Below are 13,140 nucleotides of genomic sequence, written 5' to 3' on the forward strand. Positions count from 1 at the left end.
CGGAGACTCAAACACCAGAGGCCACTGCACAGAGGCCTGTTGGTTCTTGTGGAGGGTTTATCCCACTTTGCCACTTGTATGGACGGGAAGACTGATCAGGAGAAAAAGTAAGGAAAGGACATGTGGGTAGGGAGAAGACATAAGAATCAGTATAGGACTGGTGAGTAACAAAAGTCACACCAGGGCTGGCCAGAAACACAAGTTCTTTCACTCAGCTGTAAAATGGGATAAATATGCCTAGAATTTAAGCATTCTTTAAGGCCCTTGAATGCCATTGTGGCAATCACTGCCTATAAATCACAGCTGCTTGTTGTGGCTTGTGGTATTCACATTTCAGATTTACTAGTTTTAGCTGCCTATGTGCTGTTTGCAAATAGAATGTGAGACACCTTTAGCAAATTATTTGCATTTAGCAATTGTTTAATCCTTGGCCTTTTGAAGCCAAACCAACCAGGTCCAAACAGCTTACCTAAGGAGTTGTGCAGTTCAACACTCTCCACTTCTGTGTTAATATTTCACAACCAACCTCTTTCTCTTTGGATACTTTTATTGAATTGTCTGGCTAGAAGGTAATCAATGGATGCCTTCACACCCCATTCCACTGTTAATGAGTGAAGTCAGTGACTCGGAACACTTTTGCATGAGCACTACCCTCTATCTGTCTATAAATAAGTCTTCCCACAGTCAGACTTCAAAGCTATGTCCTAAAGACATTTTCATATAGTTCTCCTACCTTCTTTTGGAGGTGACATTGTCTCCATTGTTCTTTGAGTCATGGAGGACTCAATATGACTCACAAATTTACAGCAATGGGTTCAGTTTTCGGCTGTGGTAGTCTTGTTCATTCTTGTAATGAAGGTATTCAGACCATTAAGACAAATGGCATTGAGAGCTATCACTTTTCATAAATTAGAGGCAAAAGACAGTTTTGTAGGAACCTTAATCCCTGCCTCACACAGGCGTTAAGCACAGATAAAAGGGTGCTGGGTAACTACTGGGCAGTGCTTTCAGGGCGTCTCACATACCAGAATAAGTGAATTCTCAATGACTTCTGTCCCATTTTCCAGTTCCAATCTCAAAGTCTTTTCATAACAGTGACATTACTTGGTTTCTTAAAATAATACCGAGGGAAAAGATGATGAAATGGGATGTGTGCAGCTTGCCCAGCTTAGTTATGACAGAAACTTAGCAGTGAATTTTCTTTACACATTTATGTCTTCAATCCTCTTGTGTTCATCTATAAAGTTCATGATGGAAAACAAACCAAATGAACACCCAAATAAAATAACTGACTTCATTTCCTTTGAAGAAATCCACACAGGCAGAGGAAGAAAAAGAAACATTAGCAGAAGGTTCTGCAGGAAGACAGATGCAAGTACAACTGAAACCTCCTAACGTTTCCAAAACTACCATTCTCTTGTCCTGATCACAAAAGAATTACATACCACCTGAAAAGCTGTACAGTTTCACAGCTTGGAACCCCAAGAAATATTTGTATGAGAGGTTCTTCAGCCTAAAATACATTAATCTGTTCACTTGGCATCATGGGTGCTCTGGAAAGAGTTACCTGAGATCAGTTCTGCATTGAGACATCTGATCAGTTAGACAAGGCATGAAGCAGACCTTAGCAACAACAGCCCTTTTAGGCTCTGAGTGACTCAAATAAAATATCTGGAATGGAAAGAATGGGGCAACCAAATGCCTCCCAGAACATAAAACCCCGAAAATGTAGGTAGTTATTTTGTCTGGCTGAGCAATATGGTCAGGTCAAACGGCACCAATGTGATCTGAATGTGACTCAGCTGTCAGGTCTCTTGACCCCAGAACTGTTGGGTTTCTTTGACGGAAAAAGGGGAAAAAATACACAGTCCCAGAAGAATCTCTCCAAGATCTGAAGGTTGAAATAGGCAGCCCAGACACTTGAAACAATGATAACTTTGCTTTAGGGGTCAGAACAAAATAAGCTTGGAAAGGCATGCCCAAGAAAACCCTTCCAGGATGTCTTGGCAAGGGTCTGACCCCAGCCCTTCCTTCTAGTTTTCAGTGACTCAGGAGAGAGCACATAGTAACATAGAACTGCAATAGCTAAGTATAATATTTATAGGTGTTACTTTTCCCTTGTTATTCTGCAATTCACATTTCTTTATCCAGTGTCATACGAGTTCAACTTCTGCAGGAGGTCCATCTTCCAGCATAAAGGATACATTATTCCCAGGATTCTCTGGATATCCTCTGACTAGCCTGGATACCCTAGCTGACTAGATGAATGGACACTGTTCTTATGTTGGGTAGCAAGATGCCTTTGCAGGAATTGTTCAACAAAAATACTGCTTTCCTCTGGCCTAAGCTGTTTCAGCTCTGCTTGATGCCCTAAACTTGCCTGTTCACTTTCTCACTTATGCATGCCACTTGAAAACCATCTACATGTGTTTCAGGTTGGTTTGCCACTTCAAATCTGACTCCATTGCTTGATGCCTTAAAGTGGTCTCCACATAACATTTCAGCTTTTCTTGTCACTTAGACGTCACCTCTGATCCCTCTTAGCTCTGTCACCTGCTTTTCTCTTCAGAGCTGCCTCTTTGTATTAGTGTATGAAGGAGGACTTATCGTACACAGGGTATCAACAAAGCTCTGTAAAAGAGCACAATCATAACAGCTTCTTTTGTTTCCTTTGCCTTATCCAGTTCCAGTTCTCTCAGTGCTCCTGTTGCTGAGGTCAGGTTTACCTATCCCTAAGTACTTCTCACTTGGTCTCTTCATCCATTCAGTGTGGCATCAAAAGCTGACACGTAATTGACATGAACATAATCTGTTTAGTTAGTACTTGCTTTGATAGATCCAGAGAAAGAGTCCAGGAATATGCTGGAATTGTTCTTCTTTGTCTTCATATGCATGAACCTTTTGTGATTTCCCTCAAAGTTTACAAGATTAGACTTGTTTCTCAGAGTACATGATTGAAGCAGATTGATGATTTTGGTAATTTTTATTTAACTTGGACATAACCCATCATGAGACTGTCCATCAGAAGTGTGGGGAGTGAGGTGTTTCACATCAGAAAGCAAGAGACACTTATTAATTCTAAGTTGGATGCACAACCTAAAGTGAGGTCAAGCAACAGTGTGCTACAGAACTAACAGGACAAACAAAAGCTCGAGCCAGTAAATGGGTTAAGCTTAGGATATACAACACTAAACTCATTTCCCACTTAGGGAGTTTGTATAGAAATCACAGAGGCAAGAAACATAAGAAGTCCTTTGCTTCATCGTCTGGAATGTCAAGGGACCAATGTCACTGACGAAGCATCCTTGGGATAAACAAGCTGCTGACACAGTACAGAGCTCAGCTGGGAGACCTCAGCCATCCCACCTGTTAAACCCATTATTGAAGTTCTTGTCCACAGGCAGAGCCTGAGAGAGGAGCTTAATGGGTTTATTGCTGTAAGGCTGACAACAGTTGAAAAAATTAACATCAGCAAAGCGGGTGAACTCACTGATGGCTTGAAATGGTCATTTCAAAGGCTCTCCAAACAAACAACTGCAAAACATCCCATCAATACAGACCCCAAAGAAATATATACACTTATAACAAGGCGTCACTTTCTCCTCCCTACCTGGGAAGAAATTCCAGGAGACAATGCTGAAGTCAAATATTTTTCTACAGTTGATGCATCAGCAGAGCTCTGGCAGGTTCCCCAGGAAAAACAGAGCATACATTTGAGAACACTTGTAGGTCTTTTGGGAGGCACTGTGAGCTGGACCGTGTTATGCCCCTAAGGTGTTTCACAGAGACATTCTTGACACCAAAAAGATGCTGAGATTTTCTGGATGAATCTTTGACCTGTGGAAAAATATTGGGCAGTATTAGCAAAGCCTCTGAGGAAATCAGGAGAGCCCCAGACCCGTGGTAGCTACTGAAGGTTCTTCATGTCAAATGTGACTTGCCAGGACAGTAATTAGCACAGCAAGATTACAGGTGAGTCACAGTAAAGATGAAATGCTGGCTAACACACCTACTCCCCTGAAAAAGGATGGGCTCAAAGATAAAAAGGAAGTTTTAAAGATTTAAAATTTCATAGAGAAGTTAGTAGGTGAGCTACTAGTTTGAAAATGTGACTCTGCAAAGACATCTGAAAGACAGTGAATGAAAATCCTGCTGAGACATGAGAATGTGATAATCAGAGGCTGTCATTTGGAGATCCCCTGAAAACAGGCACAAATCAGAACTCATCCAGGGACACCTCTCAGGAGGTACTGGCAGGATGTCATAACCTCAGTCATATGCTCTGGGAGTGCCAACAAAAACAATGTCAGTACAGCTGGAATGGAGAAGGACATAACAGCTGGAATAGAGAAAGATATAAAAAGTTTCAGTTATTTCCAAGATGGCAGTGTTGCCTGCAATGGAACCAATTTTCTTTTTGCCATTGACAAAAAGGGGCTGGAAAATATCGCTTTGCAGATATAGGCATAGTTTCCCAACCACACTTTTTTCATTTGCAAACTGAAAACCTTGGAGAGATTTGGATTACAGACACTCTAACGCCAGAATCCTTAACCTTTCCACGCCTGTGATGGCTCCATGGCATCATAATTGCTGAGTATTGTGGTGTCCCTCTTTAATAGACTGCTGTAACTATGGGGTCAGATGTGTTAGTTCACATTACCTAAATTGTCACCACACTACATCCAAATAGAGGTTATCTCACCCAACAGTCTTTCATGGCAATGGTGGTAGGAGATGGGAAGTGCAGAGTAAAGAAGGCAAATATAAGAGTTAATCTGCAGTGTCCTAGTGACCTTCTGGGCAGGGACTTCTGGAGGCATGTCCTCGTGTCTGATAAACTTTGTTTAATTTCCTTTTGAATCTAGGCCACTTTCAGGATCCACAGGTTTCCCAGTCTTTTAATGAACTTGAGCAGTTAGTAAGCTACTGGTTTTGAGTAAGTTTGATATTTCTTGTCCTATTACTGTTGATTGTTAAATTATTTTCTTATTTTCCTTTTTTTTTTTTCTTTTGGGTAAGGAAATCTATCTGTCCTGAGTACAGCAGTTAGCAGTGAGGGACTGAGTCATGTGAAGCATGGACAGGGCTCCTGGGACCTGCATGAATGCTGAACATCACAACCCTTAAACAAGGTAAGAACCATATCTATGAAATCACTAATACCACTCCTGGGTAGACAAATAATATCGCTGAAGCACTTGAAGCAATGCCAGCCACTTGCAATAGCTATATTTCAAGTGCTAAGAGGAATAAGAGTAACATACATTCTGATGCATAATGTGTGCATCTTAAAACAGGGAAGGGAAGGGAAGGGAAAGGGGAAGGGAAGGGGGAAGGGAAAGGGGAAGGGAAGGGGGAAGGGAAGGGGGAAGGGAAGGGAAGGGAAGGGAAGGGAAGGGAAGGGAAGGGAAGGGAAGGGAAGGGAAGGGAAGGGAAGGGAAGGGAAGGGAAGGGAAGGGAAGGGAAGGGAAGGGAAGGGAAGGGAAGGGAAGGGAAGGGAAGGGAAGGGAAGGGAAGGGAAGGGAAGGGGGAAGGGAAGGGGGAAGGGAAGGGGGAAGGGAAGGGAAGGGAAGGGAAGGGAAGGGAAGGGAAGGGAAGGGAAGGGAAGGGAAGGGAAGGGAAGGGAAGGGAAGGGAAGGGAAGGGAAGGGAAGGGAAGGGAAGGGAAGGGAAGGGAAGGGAAGGGAAGGGAAGGGAAGGGAAGGGAAGGGAAGGGAAGGGAAGGGAAGGGAAGGGAAGGGAAGGGAAGGGAAGGGAAGGGAAGGGAAGGGAAGGGAAGGGAAGGGAAGGGAAGGGAAGGGAAGGGAAGGGAAGGGAAGGGAAGGGAAGGGAAGGGAAAGAAAAGGAGCACAATACTACAGATTATATATAAACACTGGTCTTCTTTCAAGGATTTTAAGATTTCTTAAGACTTCTTTATGGAGCTAGTTAGCAGCAATGGCAGCAGTTTTACTTCAAGCAGAGGCATAAAGCATTGGCCTAAAGGCATTTGTAAGGCACGCATGAACAGTGAGGGTCAATTCTCTATTTTTCAGTAAGGTTTTGGGTCTTTAAGAAGCCAAAAGTTGATACAAGTGCAGAAAACAAGCGAATGAAAGTATCAGATGTGTGAAGAAAAAACTGTGACTCAGAGACAACTTGGGTAGGGTGGGGAGGGGTGGGACTGATGGGGACAATTTGGCAAAAGGAATTACTGCAATCACTGAAATTGTGCTATATTTCTGTAAATAAAAGAGGTTCTGTCTCTGTCAGCAGTTTTTCCTAACTGGAAAAAAAATAAAGAAGACCACACTGTTTTGGCTGACTGTGTCAAAAAGTGTGGTGGGAAATGTTCTGGCATTACAGGATGCCTTTGCTGAACATACTTGATCATGGAACATGGATTGGTAAGGAAAACAGAAACAAATTAGGAGGAAATACCTACCTAGAGAAAATTAGCTTCTCCATGTTTATTTCTCAGCAATTATACCCCCAAATATTCTTTTTTTCCCCAGCTTTCCGTTTACCACTTCTTCAGAAATCACTGATCTGGCCCATCACCCAATTATCTTCAGAGCAAAAACGCTCCTCAGTACATCTATTCTAAGCTGTTCCTGCCAGTTTCAGTCTGTTAGCAATCTGGTCATTTTATTTTCATTTCATATTTGTGTGCTGCTTGACACAAGCCAAACTCTTGGAGAACGATTTTCAATTCATATTGGCGTCAATTGACTCTGCTGGCATCAGTAGCGTAATGTTGACATTTTTTAGTGTGTGACACCCTCAGATGGAGGGCACCTTCTGTGGTGCTATCATCTCCCAAAGGCTTGAGAAAAGCTCAGTTAAACCTACAGATTTGTGCTCGGTTAACCTTGGTGAGGGGCCAGACTCCCACTTACTGACTGACTGCCTCAATAGGACAGGGGGAGAAAATAGGATGAGAAACCTCATGGGTTAAGATTAAGATGGGGAGATCACTCACCAGTTACCATCACAAACAAATGCAGCCATTAAAGATTGTGCTCAGACCTTCTTATGGATCTGAGCTGGCTCTTTTGTGGTTTGACAGCATGAGGATATTTCTGGATATAGAATCACAGAATGGTTTGAGCTGGAACGGACCTTAAAGATCGTCCAGTTCCAACTCCCCGGCCATGAGCAGGGACACCTTCCTACAATAACTGCATGCCCACACCTTCGAGGGGGAGCTGGAAGCTGCCATTTCTGCTGCAATAGCCAAGCTATGATGGAAATCACAGCCAGCCCCCAGGCTGGGAGGGACCAGGTGATGTCACATGGCTTGGAGAGCCTGGGGCTGCCTTCCACTGTTTCCCACCCTGTTTTCTTTCCTTCAAGACATTGCTCTCTCAGAAGATGTCAGTTTTGGATACCCACCTCTCCAGCCCATCAAGGTGCTCCTGGGAGTTGACAAGCGCTGAATTGCTGAGCTGTCTGTCTCCTCTGGCTGAAAGGTCACTTGGGAGGAGAGGCAGGCACAAAAGTCCCTCTCCTCTTCAGCTCCCACTCCCAGTGATCCTTTCAGGGCAGGCAAAACAAGTTCCTCCACGTTTCCCTTCAGAGTGGTTTTCTCATGCTCAAGCTGAGCAGTTCTGTCTAATAATGGTTTTCAGTGGGATATCACAGTGCAAATGGTAGGATGAAGAAACTTTCTAACAAACTGCATATAGAATGAAAACTGTAATGTGGTAGAGGAGAGCAGATAATCCCACATCTGGCTGCTAGTTTCCTCTCAGAATGTAAGACTCTCCATAGCTCAGTTAAGGGTGCCTCCAGTTCGGTCCAGCTCCACAGCCCTGCGTTTGGCAGCATTATAACTGGTTCATTGAGATGCTACATTTTTAGGGAAAAGTTTTGCTTGCTTGTTTGGTTTGCTGCTCGTTAGCGTGTGGGAGGCAGTTTAACCACAACTTGGACTACTTGGGAGCCACTTTTCGCAGTAAGAAACTGTCTCTTTCAGAATTCTCCTACTGACTTAAGTAGACTGATTGTAAACAGAACCGTAAAAATGAGGGGGAGATAAATTCTCCCTGTCCTCGACGTACATTACCAAGTGAAGCACATGATCTCAGTCACAGGAGGACACAGTTCCCCTCTTTTCTCTCCTCCTCTACAGTAAGATGTGAAAAAGCAGCACAGTGGGGAAAACAGCTCAGAATGCAGACTGAAACATCAGGACACAGTTACATTATGGCACTATTAAGTAGTTTCTTCTTCTGATGGCAACTGGGAATCTGATGAAAATGCCTCTAGTGGATGAGGCAAGATCGTATAGGTTTCCATTAGAAGAATTAAGGGCCATTAAATGACATTAGGAGTTGCTCAAAACAGGTAGGTTTTGTTAACAATGGCTGGTAGATCTGTGCAACTAATAGTTAAAGGGTTATGCAGATGCAAAGATGGGTTTCAGGGGAGACAGGACAAGGACAAGGGAAAGATGCTTTGGAGATTATGACTACACAAGCACATTAGGCTTAAACTCCCTGAAATAGGCAGTGACAGGGAAAGTGTTTGCTGGAACTTACACATGCTTGTCCTTTTTTCTTTTCTCGTGGGCATCATTTATTTTTTGCACTGTTTGCCCGAGATATTGGTAGGTATGGGATTAGGTTGAACCTTAGGAGGAATTCCTGTGCTCTTATGAAGTTACTCCATGGTGCTGTGTGACTGCAAACTAAACTCACTGGAAATATCCAGATAAAACCAGCTTTTGACAAACTTTAGTTTTGCAGACAAAATTAAGGTCCCCCAGTCTGTGTAGAACTTCATCCAGATATTCATGCTGGAATAGGAAGGAGGAGTCAATGACATAATCATTTTCTTGTTTTGAGGTCATTCTAATCCTTTACCATAGCAATATTTTGGCTTTCTTGGAAGATTTAACTTCTGTTAGTTAAAAATTTTGTTTGGCTTTCCTGGAGTGAATTCATTCCTTTCAGCCTTTCAAAGGTACTTCCTGCTCCCAATTCACCAGTGCAAAGGTGTTCTGAACCAGCTCTGGATCCATTGGTCATCCCACATATATGCTGGCTAGGTCTCCAGCTCCAAATTCCTCATCCCACAATGATAAGGATGTGAGAGCCAAAAAAAGATAATCATCAGTAGTAGGGTCTCTGTCATAGCCTTCAACAGTAGCTTCCTTTACCTCTTTTCAAATGTCATACTTAAATTCCATTTTAAAACCTAGTGCAAGGAGGAAACTTAAAATATTTTTTTCCACTAGCACTTTGGAGTATGTCAGAAAGCTCAGGCAGAGCACAGAGGGATGTTTATGTTTCACTTCTCTCCACAAGTTAATGTCCATGAGTACAAGGGCTTCAGGAGGGGGTGGGAGGTTGAAAGGTGATATCCCCAAAGAGCCAATGTGTTGTGCCTTTCCTGCAGCAGCGTGGCAAGTCTAATAACAGCTCCTGGTCAGCTCCTTGTCTGCTATCATCTTCATGCCTGTATTCCTGTGGTTTTACTTGAAAGGAATACATGACATAAATATATACAAGTGCCAAACATGCTCCCAGTTGCTGAGCTGAGTATTTCTGATTCAAAATAGCACAGAATTACTGCACAGAACAGGTTTGGAATAGCCTCAGAAGAGGAGGGGGAAATAAAAGGCAAAAAGCTAAACTTTGCTACATTCCCAGTGAAAAGCCTGTAGATGGAAGGGTGACAGTGACAAGAGCTGACTTGTCTTTGGCACTGTCACTAAATTATATTTGCTAGATAGCAAAGAGAGATACAATTTTTCTCATGGGATCTGCCAACCCTGGACTGATTCTGGGGGAGTCTAAGCACCTTCAACAGTGGATTGTGAGGTTTATGAGCATCTTATAGGAACATGTCTGCTCCCCCACTTTTCTTGGAATGTGAGTGTATTTGCAAAGCTCTCTTGTTGGAAACAAACCATTCATCCTTTATTATTATGATTACAAGACTGAGGCTCCATTGTTCATGTTGCCATACCAATAGTACTTTGATTTTGCTTGTTATACCAGCACTTGAGATTATGATCTATTCTTTCACTGTCTGAAAATTTTAATTCATTTTGTAACAGCTTTTGCCTTCTGGAGATCTCCTGAGCAGTCCCAGCACATTGTTCATGACACATATGCACATTTCAATACAGGTCAACACTGAGATGCAGATCTAAGTGACTTGCTAACATCTGAGAATGTGAAATGTTTTATTAGCAATATATTTTCTATACAGCTCTTATGTAACTTCCTGTGACTCACATTTTCTTCTAAGTCATTGATTTATTACTCAAGAATTTTTACATGCAAAATTGTGCACTAAATGAACATTATGACTGCAAATACAAGTGCTCAGATATTAAGGGATGTTAATTTTCTTGTTTTCTTTTCATTTGTCCTGCTCATTTGTATATGTGTGAACTCAGTCCTCAATGACAAATCAACATGCTATTATTGGAACAAATCCCTTCAGTGACTTTATAAAGCACTGAACAAGTTGACAAAAAGTTTTTCCCCCCACGTTTTTGGTTAGTGACCCTCTAGTCAATATTCTTTTTTGCTCTTATATGGCATTTGGCACTACACTTGCACACACTCACACACACACAAACACACAGAGAAATAAAGAAGTAATCTGTGTTCTCAACACCTCTATTCTCTGTAGAGGACTGATAATAAAATCTGGCATCTACATTCACTCTGGACAGCTCTTAAGAAGTACTTCATCCCTGTTTTTCTGAACATACCAGCCAAACATCTCCTGTGCCTGGATCACAGGTTACCACTGCTGTAACATGCAACTGGACATGCAGAGTATTTCTTCCAGGTAGATCCTCAGTGCCTGAGTTAGGTATACAGAGGATGACAAAAGCAAAACTGAGAGGATTGCATTGAAGTTCAATTTTGAAACCTAATATTTTCACCAAGCTGGAGACCTTTAATTTTTATCAGAATTTTTTTTTTTCTTTTACAGAAACCGTTTCCTCTGCATTAATGAGACGTACAGGTAATGAAAAGACTGATGAAAAGAAAAGCATATGAATTAAACCAAATGTGAAAAAATGATGGGTCTTCAGGTTCCTTCAGCGATTAGATGAAAATATTTCTCTTTTTTGATTAATGGAAGTTCTTTCATTGACCGTAATGACAGGTAGATGAAATCTCATGGGACATAATGCCTCATTTCTGTGCAAAATTCATGCTCATTTACTTTAATAGTGACTTATATTAGAAAGCAAAATCTCTTACAAAGTTTTCTTAGGAACCTCCTCACAGCACACCCCTGTCATTTCTTAATGAAGCTTCTCAAATCTCTCTTTTCAGAATTTCTCAGACTGAACTGTGACTCTGCTTCCCAGTGAAAAATTACATTTTCCAATAATAGTTGAAGGGAAAAGCACTGTGAGGGGTATAAATCCATGGATATAATCAGCCACCCGCTATGGTGCTACTTTACCCTCCCACTTCCTCCAGATCTGTGAATTATTAGATGTCTTGGCCAAAAGCTAAGGGCATTGTAAGTATTGTCTCTAATGCATGGAGGATTAGTCTTTCAAAGCATATCTTTTAAGTGAACCACTTGCTTTTTAGAGTGCTTCAAGTGTCCTTTTGAAGCCAGAATGTGCTCATTGCTTAGGGCCTTGGGGCACTGTAACTTCTGCCCTAACACTTGTGCAGAACCTTGAAGTGGGCTACAGCCTGACAAGGATATCCTCAGCCTTTGCTGAGGTTTTCCTTTATTCAGTGTGTCCTTCATTCCTGTATTCTTAGTGTTAGCACCAAATGTATTTCTGATAAGTCAGCTCATTTCTTATATCATCCTTGCGCAAATATAACACATGTAGCACTAAAATTAAAAATGGTTTTAGAGAATCAGAAATTTGGAAAGGAACCCTGGAGGAAACAGGAGAGAAATGGGATGGCCTGGCCTTCATTCTTGATTCATTGTCTTGCAACAGAGGAGGAAAAAGTTACTGTTGAAATGGCATTCAACAACTTTACCAGCCTTAACCTGCCCCCAGCCTTTGTGACTGCACATGAGCACAGCTCATTTCGCAGAAACACAGAATGGGTCAGGCTGAAAGCAGCCACAGTGGGGTCATCTGATCCAACCTCTCTGCTCAAGCAGGATCACCCTGGAGCACATGGCACAGGATTGTGTCCAGATGGTTCTGGAATACCTCCAGTGAGGGAGACTCCGCACCCTCTCTGGGCAATCAGTTCCAGTGCTCGGTCACCCTCACACTAAAGAAGTTCTTCTGCAGGCATTTGCCAGGATCTATACAACAGGAAAAATTTCTGCTGCTCTAGTTTGCACTTTTTGATTTTACATCAACATTAGCCTGAAGAAAGTGGCAATGTGCCAGTAATCAGGAGAATAATGGTGTACGCGTATGTGAACACACGGGTGAATGTGGGATTTTGGAGACATGCGTGTGAGCATGCACTGGACCAAAGTGTGCCACTGAAGTTGGCCACAGGGCGAGCAGAAGGACCTCAGCCATCTGACACATGGATCAGTGTCCTTGTGCTTGGTTCTTAAAGAGCACATTCATTTTGTGGCTTTGGATGAATCATTGAGGTCAGATTTTACTCCAATGATTCTCCAGCTGGAGAAAAAAAAAGAGCAATAAAAGGAGACACTTAAGAAAGGTCAAAGCAAGTCGGGAGTGACTTGAAAGGAAAGAAAGACCAGTGCCCCTGTGGCAGGGAGCAGAGTCTTATGGCATCATTTGTTTTGCACCTGGGAAAATAGCCAGCACCTTCTCTCTCCTGCTCCCGCTGCATGGAATGAATACATGTTTCTGAGACAACCTTTATCCCAGACATATTTAAGCCAAGGTTAAGTTCTAATAAAAATAATTTGTTCTGTGTGACTGTGACACACAGGATATGCACAAAGTCATTCCATCTCCAAAGTTTTATTAATTTTAAAATGTTGACATATTAAAGCCACAGTTGAGTATAAAATCTGTCACAAATAACAAAAGTCTAAATTCTGAAAGAGTAAAATACAAGTATTATTTATCTTGCAGTGGCAGCAAGAAACATGATTGGGTTCAAGGCATCACTGTATGAGGTGGCATGTAAAAAAAGAGTGATCCCCAAGCAGGGAGGATTCAACCTGAATTTCAGAGATGAAGGAAGAAGCCACCTGATAAGATAGATGAAGT

The sequence above is a fragment of the Corvus hawaiiensis genome, chromosome 26, assembly GCF_020740725.1.
Source record: "Corvus hawaiiensis isolate bCorHaw1 chromosome 26, bCorHaw1.pri.cur, whole genome shotgun sequence".
In the NCBI taxonomy this organism is placed as follows: Eukaryota; Metazoa; Chordata; class Aves; order Passeriformes; family Corvidae; genus Corvus; species Corvus hawaiiensis.